Source organism: Lactuca sativa, chromosome 7 (assembly GCF_002870075.4).
Source record: "Lactuca sativa cultivar Salinas chromosome 7, Lsat_Salinas_v11, whole genome shotgun sequence".
In the NCBI taxonomy this organism is placed as follows: domain Eukaryota; kingdom Viridiplantae; phylum Streptophyta; class Magnoliopsida; order Asterales; family Asteraceae; genus Lactuca; species Lactuca sativa.
The window spans coordinates 91,899,042-91,913,614 of NC_056629.2; positions in this window are offsets into that span (position 1 = coordinate 91,899,042).

Sequence of the window (14,573 nt, forward strand, 5' to 3'; positions counted from 1 at the left end):
TTTGAATAATTCGATTATTCTTAATAAACTCAATTATTTTGTAAGTCAAAACATGCAAATGTGAAACACAAGAATAATACTAATCCCATATGGCCTCAAACCTTTGAGTATAAATAAAATGCCTTTTATTTATCACCATATTGATTACTCATTATTTGTCGTTTCGGGTAATCAACTTCTTACTTGAATTACAACACTTGTCCCATGCTCCTAGCATGCACACAATGTTTACCTATGGTTCTTACTTTGTGAAATAGATCACATTGAACACATTTCCAATCATTCTCATTTCACAACTCCAAATCCTTTTCCATAAGTGAAAGAATATCAAATTCTTGCTACTTATAGAATATGCTAGATTCTAACATTCTTATGCAACTATCCTTTCGTAATGTCACTGCACCAAAGTCACAAAGACTATTGCCAATGATATTACAAAGTCCTCTATCGGGGATTGTTACAAGACAATTCCATAGATGTGATGTCTTCTCACTCAAAGTACTTTCTTTGAACATCCTTTTGCATAGAAGTTTCTAATCTAGTCATAGATTTCTCAATATTCAATTCCCAATATGGACACACTTCCATATGTTCCATATGACAACTCATTCTTAATAGAATCTTATCTATTCGTAATGATGCCGATATGGTCCATCCAATATGGAAACATTTCCATATTTTCCAATACTATACTTCCAACTATTCACAAGCGACCAATCCTTGTCGAACTTGGATTGTCCTTTGATAGTTGTTTAATTATTTTAGTCTAAACCGATTCTAGTCCTTTTTCCCTCTAAATGTGCTCGACATTTGGAAAATTTTAGAATGGTCAAACATTTAAAGCATTTGCAATCGATCCTATACCCGAAGCGTATGGGACACGACGCATAATGTTTTATTTGCTATGTTCTCAAAATTCGAATTGTGAAGAGGGATGCCGTAATCATAATCGAAATTTTAAGAACACACTTTGTACCTTTGACTAATTTTATTAACATTTCTCAACCTAAACCTTTAGATTTGAAATGAAGCATAATATTCTCTCCCTTAATTATAGCAAAACAACTCTTCAACTATTGCAACTTTGCAAAGTATGACTCTTGTTTTCTATAATTAATATTGTCAACTTGCAATACGTGCCTTAATAATCATACAATCATAACTTTTATGCTCCCACTATCTTGATGATTATTATAAAACATAACACTTATGCTCCCACTAGCTTCGACATGTATTCATAAACATCTTAACTTTCAGAAAAACAATGCTTATTGAATTTCTTAAGTTCATGTTTCTAATACTTAGTGCTTTGATAATCTTTTATCAAGGTTTCTTGAACTTATACACATTTGCCTTTGATAGTTCATATGTGTGTCTAAACAATTAAGACTAATTGCCAAACCTCACAATTCAAATTATGGAAAGGGATACCGTAACCATAATCGAATTCGAGAATGTAATTTTACAATCACTATCTTCTTAAAATCTGTCTTAGTGAAAGCATTTCCTCACAATCATTTTCATGAAGGAGGAAATCTTATGACACTTAGATTTAAACAATGTACTTGTTCCTATCCATGTGAATGTTTCAAAACCAAAGTTTACGACAAATTCAAACTCTTATGGATCGAATTTTCTTAATCTTGATTTCTTGCCTTATGGTAGCACAGCTGCCCACCATGTCTTCCAAGTAGTTAAGCAGCTCACCCTTTCCTATCAATGTAACTTTCATTGATTAAGGTGCTTTTCCTTTTATGCGTTCAAAATGAGAACTCATAGAACTCACATGCATAATTAACTCGATTGGATTGGCATAGAAACAAAGTAATGTCTTCACGATAGGTTGTAAACCTCAACTCGTGTGCTAGTGATGATTGATAAGGTTTATTTGATTTGTTCTTAAAACCTTTCAAGACCATTAAGACTCCCACTGACTCCTTGACATATAAGATTCTCTTGTCAAAACATTTCTTGACAAATAAATATTCAAGAGTTAGTGTAGCTTCTATCAAGACAAAACACTTCATAACTTTGGTCCTAGTTGGTCTTTGTCTTATCCAAGACATCACAACTTTCCACAAGTGATGAATGTTATAAACCTTTAATCCTTTTCACTCAATGTCACAATCTTAACTCTAAGACTTGTTATTGGAACGAAGTATGATTGACTTCTTGATTTAACCATTTCTTCAATCCTTGATTCCTCTTCTTAAACATACAATTGTACTAAGACTTCACTTAGAGGATCAATTGAGATATGGTTCTTAATCATTAAGACCTATCATAAAACATAAAAGGTACTCTCCCTTCTTCTTAGAATGGAGAAACTTTTATCTTTCTGCCTACTTGATTATTCTTATTCGTTCTGCTATTGATCTAAACCCTTTAATCAATTCAGAATTACACTTAATCTTGTAAGTATAATCGTATTTACTAAGCCTTTAGTAAATCATGACGAATATCTTTGTTACTCTTATGGTGGACTTGATCAACACGCAACTTTGTGTACTCGATCTCCTAGTCCTTCAATTGACACCTTGTCAACGAATTAGTCTAATTTCCAAATATGAAATTTCTCATTTATCATGCAACCAAGTTGCATGATTCCAAATTTCCGTCCAATTGAAACTTGAGCGATGAGAAACTCTCCCTATTTGGTAAATTCTCGACTTTCCATAAATAACATAATAAGAACCAAATTCATTATTGCTAATAATAGAAACATTTTAACATCAATTTTTCATACATGCCATTGTAAGGATAAATAAATAAAATTTAAAATCAAAATTTATTTTATTGCGGAAAAATTTTGTCCTTACAATGCAACTCATTGAAAAACTTATGCTAATACATCTTTCTTAGCAATCTAATTCTAACTCAAAGTAGTAGCTCAAGAATCTAATCTTCGAGAAATGCGATCGAAATCCATTCTTTGACGGTTAGATTCTGCTCACTTCTTCCCTTAAGCTTCCTTTCTTTTCTTCGATCCTACAAAACATCAATTGTAATCTCATCACATTATGTATTAGAATAGAAGCTTAAAAGAGTTAGTCAATGGATTTTACCTAAAGCAGAGCCATACGTTTTGACTCTCCCATCTCTTAGATCTCTTAGGTAAATGGGGCAGCTTCGTCTCCAATACCCTTTCTCTTGGCAATAAAAGCAAATTGACTCTTTTGGAACAGGACATGGAACTACTTCAAACATCGCCTTTCTCTTATGATCAAACTTTTCGATCATAGCATGTCTTTCGTTGCCATTGTCTATATCCATAGAGTTCTCGAAGGCAGATTCACCAATCAACATTGTTTTTCTATTGCACCAAACCATTATGATTCAGCAGCAATAAGCATATAGGTGAGATCTATAAGGGTCACGTCGCGGTTCATCATATAGTACTCTCTTGCGAACTCACTATACGAGTTAGGAAGTGACTGAAGAACCCAATCAACAACCATCTCCTCACAGACAACAAATCCCAACATTCTTAACCTATCAATGTGTGACTTCATCCCTAGGACGTGTGCACACACCAACTTTCCTTCTTTATGTTTACTTACCAAAAGGGCTTGAGTGATCTTGAACTTTTCAAGTTTTTAAACTTGTGGGTTAGGGAGAATAATTGGAGGAGGAGGAGGAAGTGAAGCATGGTTTCTTGTTCCTCGATCGAATCGTGGAATATCATCTTCATGTGGAATGCTTGTTCCACGGGATTTGGGAAGACCATAGTTGTCGAACTTTGACATCTATAAAACGGGAGAAAATGAATTCAAGTTAGTTGATTGATTGAGTCCTTAGTAAATCACCCAAATGAGATACTAAGGCTAGGACCCAACACAATATTCTACAACTCGGGAGAGGGATGCCGTAACCCTAATTGCAGAATATTTGAAGGTAAGTGAATGACAATTCACTAATTTCCACCATGAAAAACGAAAAAGAAATTTAAGTTTTAAATCTATGAAAACTCCTAGATCCTTTGAGATTCATTGAACTTTCAATGGCATGTTTAAATCTCGATATGCCCCTCTTTTTTGTGACTGGGATGCCGAGGATCACAAAGCGGGTGTGAATAACCATGCAAACTTACATGGTGCCCTCACATGTTACAGTCACCTATTCGATGTGCCGGTAAACCACACACGCTCCACCGAATTATGACCAACATTGAGTCACCCTTTGCAACCTTTGTTTAGAACCATTTAGTGTGCCGGTAAACCACACACGCTCCACTAACGTCTTCGCAAGGGCACAAAGTGTAATTTCATGGAATTGCATCAATTCACTTTGCCTAAGTAACTAAGATTGGGGATTTGTAAAACATTTTGTTACTTTTATATTTCATTATACTTATAATGGAAGGTTTTGTCCCATCCTACCCGTTCGGCTAACGACCCTCCACTAGTCAAGAGTGCGGTGGGTAAGAGTGGATACCCATTCAATCGCCATTTTATAGGCAATTTCCTTAAACACCCCTTATAGACCAGCTTCGTGAATGAGGCCTACTAACGGTAAGACTGACTTTTACTCATACATATATATATATATATATATATATATATATATATATATATATATAATGTTAGACTTTTAATGTTATATAGTATAGGGTGTATTTTATACTTTTAAAATATTAGGTGGTCTAATTTAACAATTATACTTTTAATTCGATTAAATTGTAAACCTAAACTTTTATGGATTTATTAAATCTCTATTAATTATACACCTTAATTAATTAATAAACCATAAGGGTGTGATTTAAACTTTTTCAAAACTATACTAGTTTTAGAATTTAACATTCCTAATTAAACTTTTAATCAACTTTTAAATTCCAAAACTTGAGGGCAAATTTTGAAACATTTCAACACATTAGGGTTTAGAATTTAAATATACATCAAAATTAAACTATTTAATCAAAATTTAAATTCCAAAACTTGAGGGCAAATTTTGAAACCTTTTTCAAAACATTAGGGTTTTAACTATTTAAATTTCAAAACAACAAAACTTTTGGGTTCAAATTTAAAATATAAAACCTAAAGGGATTAATTTGAAACTATTCCAAACTTTGGCAAGAATATTCTAGATCACATAATTCAAATAAGGCAATTAACTATAATTGGTGGTTATCTAATTAGATCTAGTTCAAATTCTTGCAAGATAATAATCAAATAATTTCCATAACTTAACATATATCAAATAAGGTAACAATTATCTAATTAGATGACCAAAATCTTTTATTTTGACAAGGATAATCATAAGGGATTAACAAAATTCGAATTTTATTAAGTTTAAACAATTATGGCAGTTATCCTAAGTCATAATAGGTAAAAATCCCGAAAATCCGCCTATCTGACGAGTTGACTCGTCAAGTCGGCCTTGGACTCGTCGAGTCTGCATGGACTCGGTGAGTTCAGCCATGGACTCGGCGAGTCCAACCTCCAGAATCCAAAAAATCGAATTTTCCAGTTATATCAAGCATCAATACAATAGAAACCAATCTAGTCTCTGATACCACTGATGGGTTTTGGTCATAAGACATCCTATGTGCTCATACAAACTCTAATGCTTGGATCTAGGTTTCTCTATTGTACATGTTTTGAATCCAAGACTATAAACCCTAATTCTAGCATACAAGTAATCATATTAGATATTAGAATAAGTTTATAATGTTACCTTGATTGTTATGTAGCAATAACAATCCCAATTCCTCCTTGAATTGACTTTGGAAGGCTTAGAGTCACAAGTGTCACTCCTCTAATGGTTCACAAACACCATAAGCAAGAGGATGAAGAGGAGAGAGGATGGAGGCTGCCCAAAACGTGTTCTAACCCTAGAAAAGAGGTTCCCCACGTTTTTGAGTCATAAGGGTCTTATATATAGTAAGGCTATTAGGGTTATCTAACAAGGAAACCCTAATTTGGTTGCTTAAGCCCTAAGCAACCCATGGAGCCCTTTCTTAAAGCCTTGGACGACTTCATATGGGCTTCCCCCATAGAATTCGTCCACCTTATAATAAAAGGCAATCCATGGCCCAAATTGCAATTATCTTATAATTACAATTCCAGTCCCTTAAGTTTAATTAATCTCTTTTAGTCACAAAACTAATTACTAATTAATTCTTGACTAATATTAATTAAACAATATGATTTCTCCTTTAATATATTATTCTCATAATATATTAATAAATCATATTTAATCCTTTCTCTCCATAATTCATCCTATCAAGTTGCTTTGGTGAAGGCAACCCAAAAGGACCATGCACCATCGGGTCAAGTACATACCAAATTAGTTATGGACTTAGACACTAATCCAACAATTTCATCTATCTCTCTCTCTCTCTCTCTCTCTCTCTTATTTTCTCTCTATTCTCTCTTATTTTCTCTCTATTCTCTCTTATTTTCTCTCTATTCACTGTCCTCTTTCTTAATTCAGACAACTATCTCCTTTCACCGTAGGCACCTTAACCAACCACCACCTGTCAACACCAAATTTGATACAATAACCAAAATCTGAAACTCAAACCCAAATCTAATATTAGAACCAAAATCTAGAACTTATAATCAACACCAAATCCTAACCCAAAACCTTTAATCAACTTTTCAAGATGAAGTCTGAAAACCTAAAATCAACCATGAAATCCCTACATCGATACAAAATCCAGAAGGATTGGTGTAGAATCAAAATCCTAGATTTGTGTCATATCTTCTTTCTCAACTCTTGCAACCACTGCTTATCACCACCATAGAAGAGATCAGAGTTGTCAAAATTTAGATTTGGGAATGGAGTATAGATCTGAAATCTCAATGTAAAAGGGTTGTTGATGGCATGCCCTAAATCACATATTGAAATAGAGAAGACAAGAGATGACGAAAGCGAAGGGAGTTGTTATTGGCATTCCCTAAATTATATTAATTATAAATTTTAAAAACTTATATCATTTTCATCTCTCTCTCTCTCTCTCTCTATTCCTTGTCCTTTTTCTCAATTTGGGAAACCACCTTGTATCATTATCGACAACCAACTCCCTTCGTTGTTGTCCTCTCTTGTCTTTTCAGTTTAAATATGTGATTTAGGGCATGCCATGAACAACCCTTTTTACATCTAGATTTCAGATCTATACTCCATTCTTAGATTTAAATTTTGACAACTCTTCTCTCTTCTTCGGTGGTGATAAGCAATGCTTACAAGAGTTGAGAAAGAAGATAGGACACAAATCTAGGATTTCAATTCTATATCTCAGTCCCTCTGGATTTTGCATCGATGTAGGGATTTCATGACTGATTTTAGGTTTTGGGACTTCATCTTGAAAATCAGTGTTGTTTAAAGGTTTTAGATTAGGATTTGGTGTTGATTATGTTGGATATATATATCCAAGAATCATTATTGAGTGACATTGCTAATAATATATGATCTTATAGGGTCACACCTTTATCAAGTTGGTACTTATTGAATATTTATTAAGTATTTGATAATTAATAAATAAATTCAACTCTTGTATTTAATTAGAGAAAAATTATTGTTTTATGAAAATAATAATGAAAGACTAACTAGCTTATATATATATATATATATATATATATATATATATATATATTTATCATATGGTATGATATATAAGTCATGTACAAAGTTTTGGACACTTTCACCAAAGATTGACAAACTAGCTAGTTAATTAAGTGACTAAACAACAAACTAGAAAATCCAATGGACCTTTTTTGTCCTTAAAACCGTAGGTTATCATGGCAAGGAGGTTGAAAGTCAACCTCTAACATTCTTGTCCCCCATGTTGGATAATGTCCCATTTTGTTCATTACCTTTCATGTAATACACAACATGATCACATTATATAAGGCTAGTTGTTTTATCACAAAATTTGAAGAAAAAAAATCTTTCTCTATTTCATGCATAGAACTGTAGGTTCTCTTGCATTCTCCCTCTCTCTCACTTGAAGTTAGTTCTTGGGTTTTAGAGTTCATCTTTTGTGTCTTCCTTTTACACTTATTAGTTAAGTGCTTAAGGCTTAAAGACAAGCTCCTTGTTCTTGCCATCTACTTCAACACCCCAAATCCAAGAGGGTCCAAAGGTTACAAATGTTGTATTTTCTAAACACCCTATGGTTGTTGTAACATCATTCTAACCTCTTTAAAAGGATCCTTGATGGTTTGTTTTGTTCCTTCGCTTAAAATTTATATAAATTTAAAAGTTTCCGTTGTCGGTTTCTGTGAAAAACTATCTTTTTATGTATCAAAAATTCTTCAGTGGTATCAGAGCCATCTTTTAAAAGCTAGAATGATTTTTATGTTATAATAATATTTGGTTTTTGGAAAACAAGCATGGATTTCTTTTTGGCTAAAGAAATGTCCATATTTGTTTTCTTTGACAACTTGTTGTTAAAAGTGTTTATTTTTATATAACCATTTTTCATTCATTTTGGTTATATAAAAGTTGTCTTAGAAAAAACAAAGAGTTGTTTTGTTTGATATGTAATTATTATATATAAACAAGCCATTAGGACATTTGTGGTTGGTATTTATTTATTTATATGATGATGTAATAGATAAATATGTATTATTTCATTTGTTCATTTTATATGTAATAAATTAGTTTTAGACTAGTTGTATTTTATTTTTTATAAAATGTAACAAGATGGAGCTTGAAGTTCTTATGAAGACATGAAGCTTTTTTGAAGACCTTGAAGTATCCTAATATGTCCTTTAGGAAATGACTTAATATTTGTAGTGATGGCTCACAATAAATATTACTAGAAAATGGCTTTGTTTATACATTTTAAAATGCATGCTTGTAATGTTTATTTTTGTTGTTATAAAATGTTGAAAATATGTTTTCCATGCTAAAACAATTTTACAAAAAAATTAACATCAAACTTGGAGTTTAGAGTTTTATATAAAAGTTTCAACGTAATATGTCAAAATTGAGTTTTTGTTAAAAAAGAGTTTTAAATATTATAAAACTCTAAAGTAGCCAAACTTTTAAAGATATAAAAAGTTTAAAATATTTTTAAACTTAATATAAACTCCATAACTTAATAATAAAAAGGTTGTTTTATTAACAAAGTTAGAAACCGGTTCCAATCCGTATAACGTCGAATTAAAATTTTAACCGATAAAATTTTATATGAAATAAATTCAACCTTATGGTTTTTGGAACATTTTAAATATACCATGGAATATTTTATGCATGAAATATTCATGATACAAAATGTTTTAAAATTCTAGAATAATAAAAGAGTAAATTACTGAAATCGTCCCTGTGGTTTGGTCAAAATTGCACATTTGGTCCCTAACTTTTTTTTTTGCACTCGGATCGTCCCTGTGGTTTGATTTTGTTGCGTTTTTCGTCCCTATGATTTGGTAAAAATTGCATGTTTGGTCCCTAACTTTATGTATGTAAGGGACGAAAAATGCAACAAAATCAAACCACATGGACGAAAAACGTAACAAAATAAACCACAGGGACGATCCGAGTACAAAAAAAAAAGTTAGGGACCAAACGTGCAATTTTGACCAAACCACAGGGATGATTTCAGTAATTTACTCATAATAAAATATTGATAAAAACTCTTATTTACAAAACTTCAAATCTATGCAATCTATTTAAAAATCACTTGGGATTTTTGTGTAGTTCATATAGATTTTAGGGTCACCTTATTCATATGAGTTGTCAAAAATAGTCAAGGTGTTTTTAGTATTTGTTTATGGGATAAAGATCAGCTAACAATTTGTGAAATATAACTCACATGTTTTTTAAATGGATGATTTGATCAATTTCTTATGTGATAAAGATCACCTAAGCATAAGAGTTTTGAGGTATAGATGAGATGAACACGCCATATAAAAACAAAGTAATGTTTTTGGATCCCATAAATCTAAGAATTATTGTAACACTGTAAATTTTCAAACAAATTTCTCTTTTAACAAAAAATCATATAATTCTCATATCACGTTTCATGAAAACTCCATTTAACTTATTTACACAACACAACTCTATATTTTTTTTAAAAAAAATAATAATCCAGGATCCTCAAATCATAACTCCTTCTCTGGTGTGGACAATCGAGCCGTTGCCTTCCCGCGATTCTGAGAAAACCTGAAACACATAACACATAACACGGTAAGCACGAAACTTAGTGAGTTCCCCAAAATACCACACACCCAGCTCATCATCCACTCGAAGCTATATCATTGTAAGACCCTCCAGTCAATTTGTCTCAGTGGGACCCTCCAGTCCCACGGTTCGTTGGACCCTCTGGTACGGTCTATAAAGCTTCGCATAACATAAATCACAAAGACATAATGCATAACATACAACATAAAGCAGGATAATGTAATACTCAATGTAAACACATAAGACCCTCCGGTCACACATAAGTACCACTCTAGGTAATCTATAGTGAGAAGACTCACCTTGGATGATGAACAACCCCTATAACATTGCTGCTACGCACCGGCCTCTAACTTTGAGCCAAAACCACAATTAACCCATGTAGAAACTGTCACACCCCCAAACCAAGGATGGCGGAAACGTCCGGGGGTGGAGGACTTCATGTACAGTATCACAACAACGTATATAATAGTGCTTAAAGTAAATACAACCATCATAAATATAATTGAAAAAGTTACACCAAAGTATATGTTTACATGTTCCAAAATCAATTACATTATGATGACAAAAATAAATTGTTGACGGTTTAACGTCCCATCCTCAAAGCGCTGAAGTTTTCCTGTTTCATTGATTTCCTGAGAATACAAGTAGTTTTGAAAAAGTGTCAACAATTAAGTTGGTGAGTTCATAAGAGTTTTGTTTGAAGTAGAAACCGTTTTCCTTGTAAAATCGATAGAGTTTGATTTCCAGAAAATCCAATATTTTCTTAGTTAAGTGTGAACAGAATATTCCTATATGATGCGTTAATGAACCCTAGAATGACCCGTAGATTTCCCCTATAATCGTCCAACGTATATAAGTTATATAATATTTAAGTTAGATAAAACATTGAATATAGTGGGTCTGCCCTAGGTCCACAACCCAACGAGGAACAGGAGATGAGGCGGGCACCACCAATTCTAAGCCAATCAAGACTAATTTCTTATATGACTCAAGCATACACGCTCAACGATTATAGTTGAAGTCTAACAATTCTAGATGAAATATAGTTTTAATATCATAACAACTATTTTATGTGAACCTGGTACTTTGGAATGTACCCCATTTGTAGTTAAAAACCCGGTACTTTGTATCTGTACCCCTTTTTGTATAAAACCCGGTACTTTGGAATGTACCCCATTTATATGAAAACCCAGTACTTTGTATCTGTACCATTTTTTTGTATAAACCCCGGTACTTTATATATGTACCCCTTCTTGTATAAAACTCGGTACTTTGTATCTGTACCTCTTTTTTAATTAAAAACCCGGTACTTTGTATTTGTACCCCTTTTTGTATAAATCCCGGTACTTTGGAATGTACCCCATTTATGTGAAAACCCGGTACTTTGGAATGTACCCTATTCGTGTGAAAACCTTTTGTAATGTAAATGATCATAAACTATACCTATTATAGTTTATCAAAATGTTTGAAATGTATATGCAACCTAACTATACTTATTATAGTTTAGTATGCTTATTTGTGGTGTATAAGAACCCTTTCTATGTAAGTCAAATGTATAGTACAATATAGCTATGTTTATCTTGCTTTGTTCTGTACTAACGGTTATGATGGAGGATTCTTATAAATTCAGTAACTAATTTTCCTATTATATAAATATATCATTACAAGAAATACATGTAATATATGAAGTCATCAAAGATTTAACACTTTGCTCAACATGTTACAAAGTGTTTTGAAAGTTAGAAGCTGTTAACTAACTCTTAACCTTTCTGCACTTTTTTAGAACAATCATAGAAAAATCATACGAAGTCGAAAACTAGATCTGTAAATTCTGAGAGTTCCTAAATTGTGTCTAGTTTACTCATAATTTTTATCATGATTTTTGGAAGCCTTTAACTTGTATTAAAATGCTCATATTCACAGACTGGTCCGGATTTGTGTTTGAAAAGACAGACTGTTTTGTAAAAATCACCATAAATTGTAGAAAAATTGTGTGGAGATGTGCAAGTAGTCATTTTAAAGCTAAGAAGTGGAACTACTTGCACCTAAAACAGTTTTGAAAACTAAAATGTTTAAGTTGTCCAAAACAGTCCGTGAATGGAGTTGAACTTTTCTGATGAAGGCTGTTAGAAAAGTTTAGTTATGTTCTTGGTGTTTTAACTTGTATTCCCCCCCCCCCCCCCCCTAAAAACTTGAGAAAACCTGAAAATGCAGGGGTATGAACTCACCTTGAGTGATTTCAGAAGATGGATGATGGAGAGAAGAAGTGTTCAACCCAAGAACAATTGAAGAATCACTTGACGGTTCGAAGATCTAACAAGAATGTGATGGAGTTTGTGTAAGATATCCATGATTTGAGTAGAAAGAAGTGAAATAATCATAAAGAGAATGGATTTTGCTTACCAAATGTGGAGGAAAAACCCAAGATCAGCCCTTGAATCTCGAATTCTAGAGAGGGAAAATAAGAGAGAGAAAAGAGTTTGATCTTTTTGGTGAAAAGAGAGAAAATGAGAGAAACGAGGAGAGAGGAGACTTTTCTAGCCTTTGACCAATTGTGGGGTTGGAAAAAGGTGGGAAAAGCACAATGAAGTGACTAGGTAAGGGCTGATGGGAATAGTGACATGGAGTGGGTAATGGAGGTGGCTTGTGTCATAAAATAAAGGAAAGTCAACACTCCACCTTTGTACTTCACCCACTCTTTTGGATAAGGTTTTATCCTTAAAAACGTGATAATTTAATAATTAAGGGTCCTTATATGTTAAAATAAGGTTTTGGGTGAAAATCCCACATTAAAACAATTAAAAACGAAGCTAAAAAGAAGTCGTAGTCGAAAACCGGGAGAAAAAGGACTTCCAGCGAGACCTCTCGGTCCTAGGCCGAGGTTCGGTCCCTAATGATGCCGAGCCGGAGGCGAGATAGGCGAACCAAAAGTGTGAAGCGAAGGCAAAGGCTCGGTCCTAGTCTCAGAAGCGAAGGCTCGGTCTCAGAAGCGAATGTGATCAGACCCGAAATGTACCGAAGGTTCGGGTTCGGGTGATGTGCGAGGTTCGGTTCCAGGAGCCTTCGGGTTTGGTTCTTTGAGTGAGGTTCGGTTCAGCAGCCTTCGGCTCAGAAGGGTTCGGGTCCTAAGAGGACTTTCGGGTCCTAAGAGGGGTTTCGGCTCCTTAAGTCCGTTTTTCGCGTAGACTTCCGTTTTTGGGCTGTTTCTGCCAAATTCGAGGGTCGGGATGCCCCGAGTGACTATAGAAAGTTGAGAGAGATTTTGAGAGAGATTTGAGAGAGATTCCACATACTTAGGGAGATTTGGGAGAGATTTGACATTCTTGGAGAGATTTCTCATACAAAGAGATATTTGGGAGAGATTTCACATACTTAGAGAGATTTGGGAGAGATTTGACATTCTTGGAGAGATTCCTCATACAAAGAGATATTTAGGAGAGATTTCACATACTTAGAGAGATTTGGGAGAGATTTGACACTCTTGGAGAGATTTCTCATACAAAGAGATATTTAGGAGAGATTTCACATACTTAGAGAGATTTGGGAGAGATTTGAGATTCTTGGAGAGATTTCTCATACAAAGAGATATTTGGGAGAGATTCTCGATAAGAAGAGATAGAGTGAAAACGATTGAGAGCGGTTTCGTGTGTGACGAATGTGAGTGTCCGGCTTCGCAATGCAAGGTCCGTAAACCCCGTTAAGCCTTGTTTAAGGATCTTGCATACTCTCGATGAGTATGCAACATTGTTTTATCGGTTTGGCTCGCCACGTACCACAGTTTTAGGTTAAGGAGATCTAGATTTACGCACTTTTCGATTTATGATCTCTCGTTAGAATAGCGAGTTGTCTAGTAAATACATAACGTAAGCCCTCGTACACAAGGGTTAGTTGAGTTGACCGGTTTGACTTGTTGACTTTAGTTGACTTTGACTTGACCAAAATTTGACGGTTGTCATAGAAACTAAGTCCAGACTCTCACTCAATAGGTCTAAAGGAAGACCACTAACCAGCCCATTAAAAGCCTAAAACCCATTGGGCCCACCAAGGCCCAATAATAAATGGGCTCACCCGAAGCCCGCTCTCAAAACTAAATGGCAAGCCCAACACAAGGCCCAAGGCAAAATTATAATATTTCTCTGCTCGTAGTCTCTAATTCACAAGCCCAAAGATTCAGGCCCAACCCTCATGGCTCACGATAAGATCCAACCCAAAAGCCCACAGTGAAGTTACGCGGGGCATACCTCACTTGGTACGCTCAGCGTACTCATGCATGCATGAAACTGCTCGGGGACTCTAACCCAGTACGCAGGGCGTACTGGAACTTACGTTGGGCGTACGTCCAATTTTGCTTTAGTCCATTCTCTTGGTCTTAACCCGTTAAGACCTTAACTCATTTCTCAAATCTGGACTCCCTATCATCTCTTACTCCATAAAGTTAGTGACTTTAA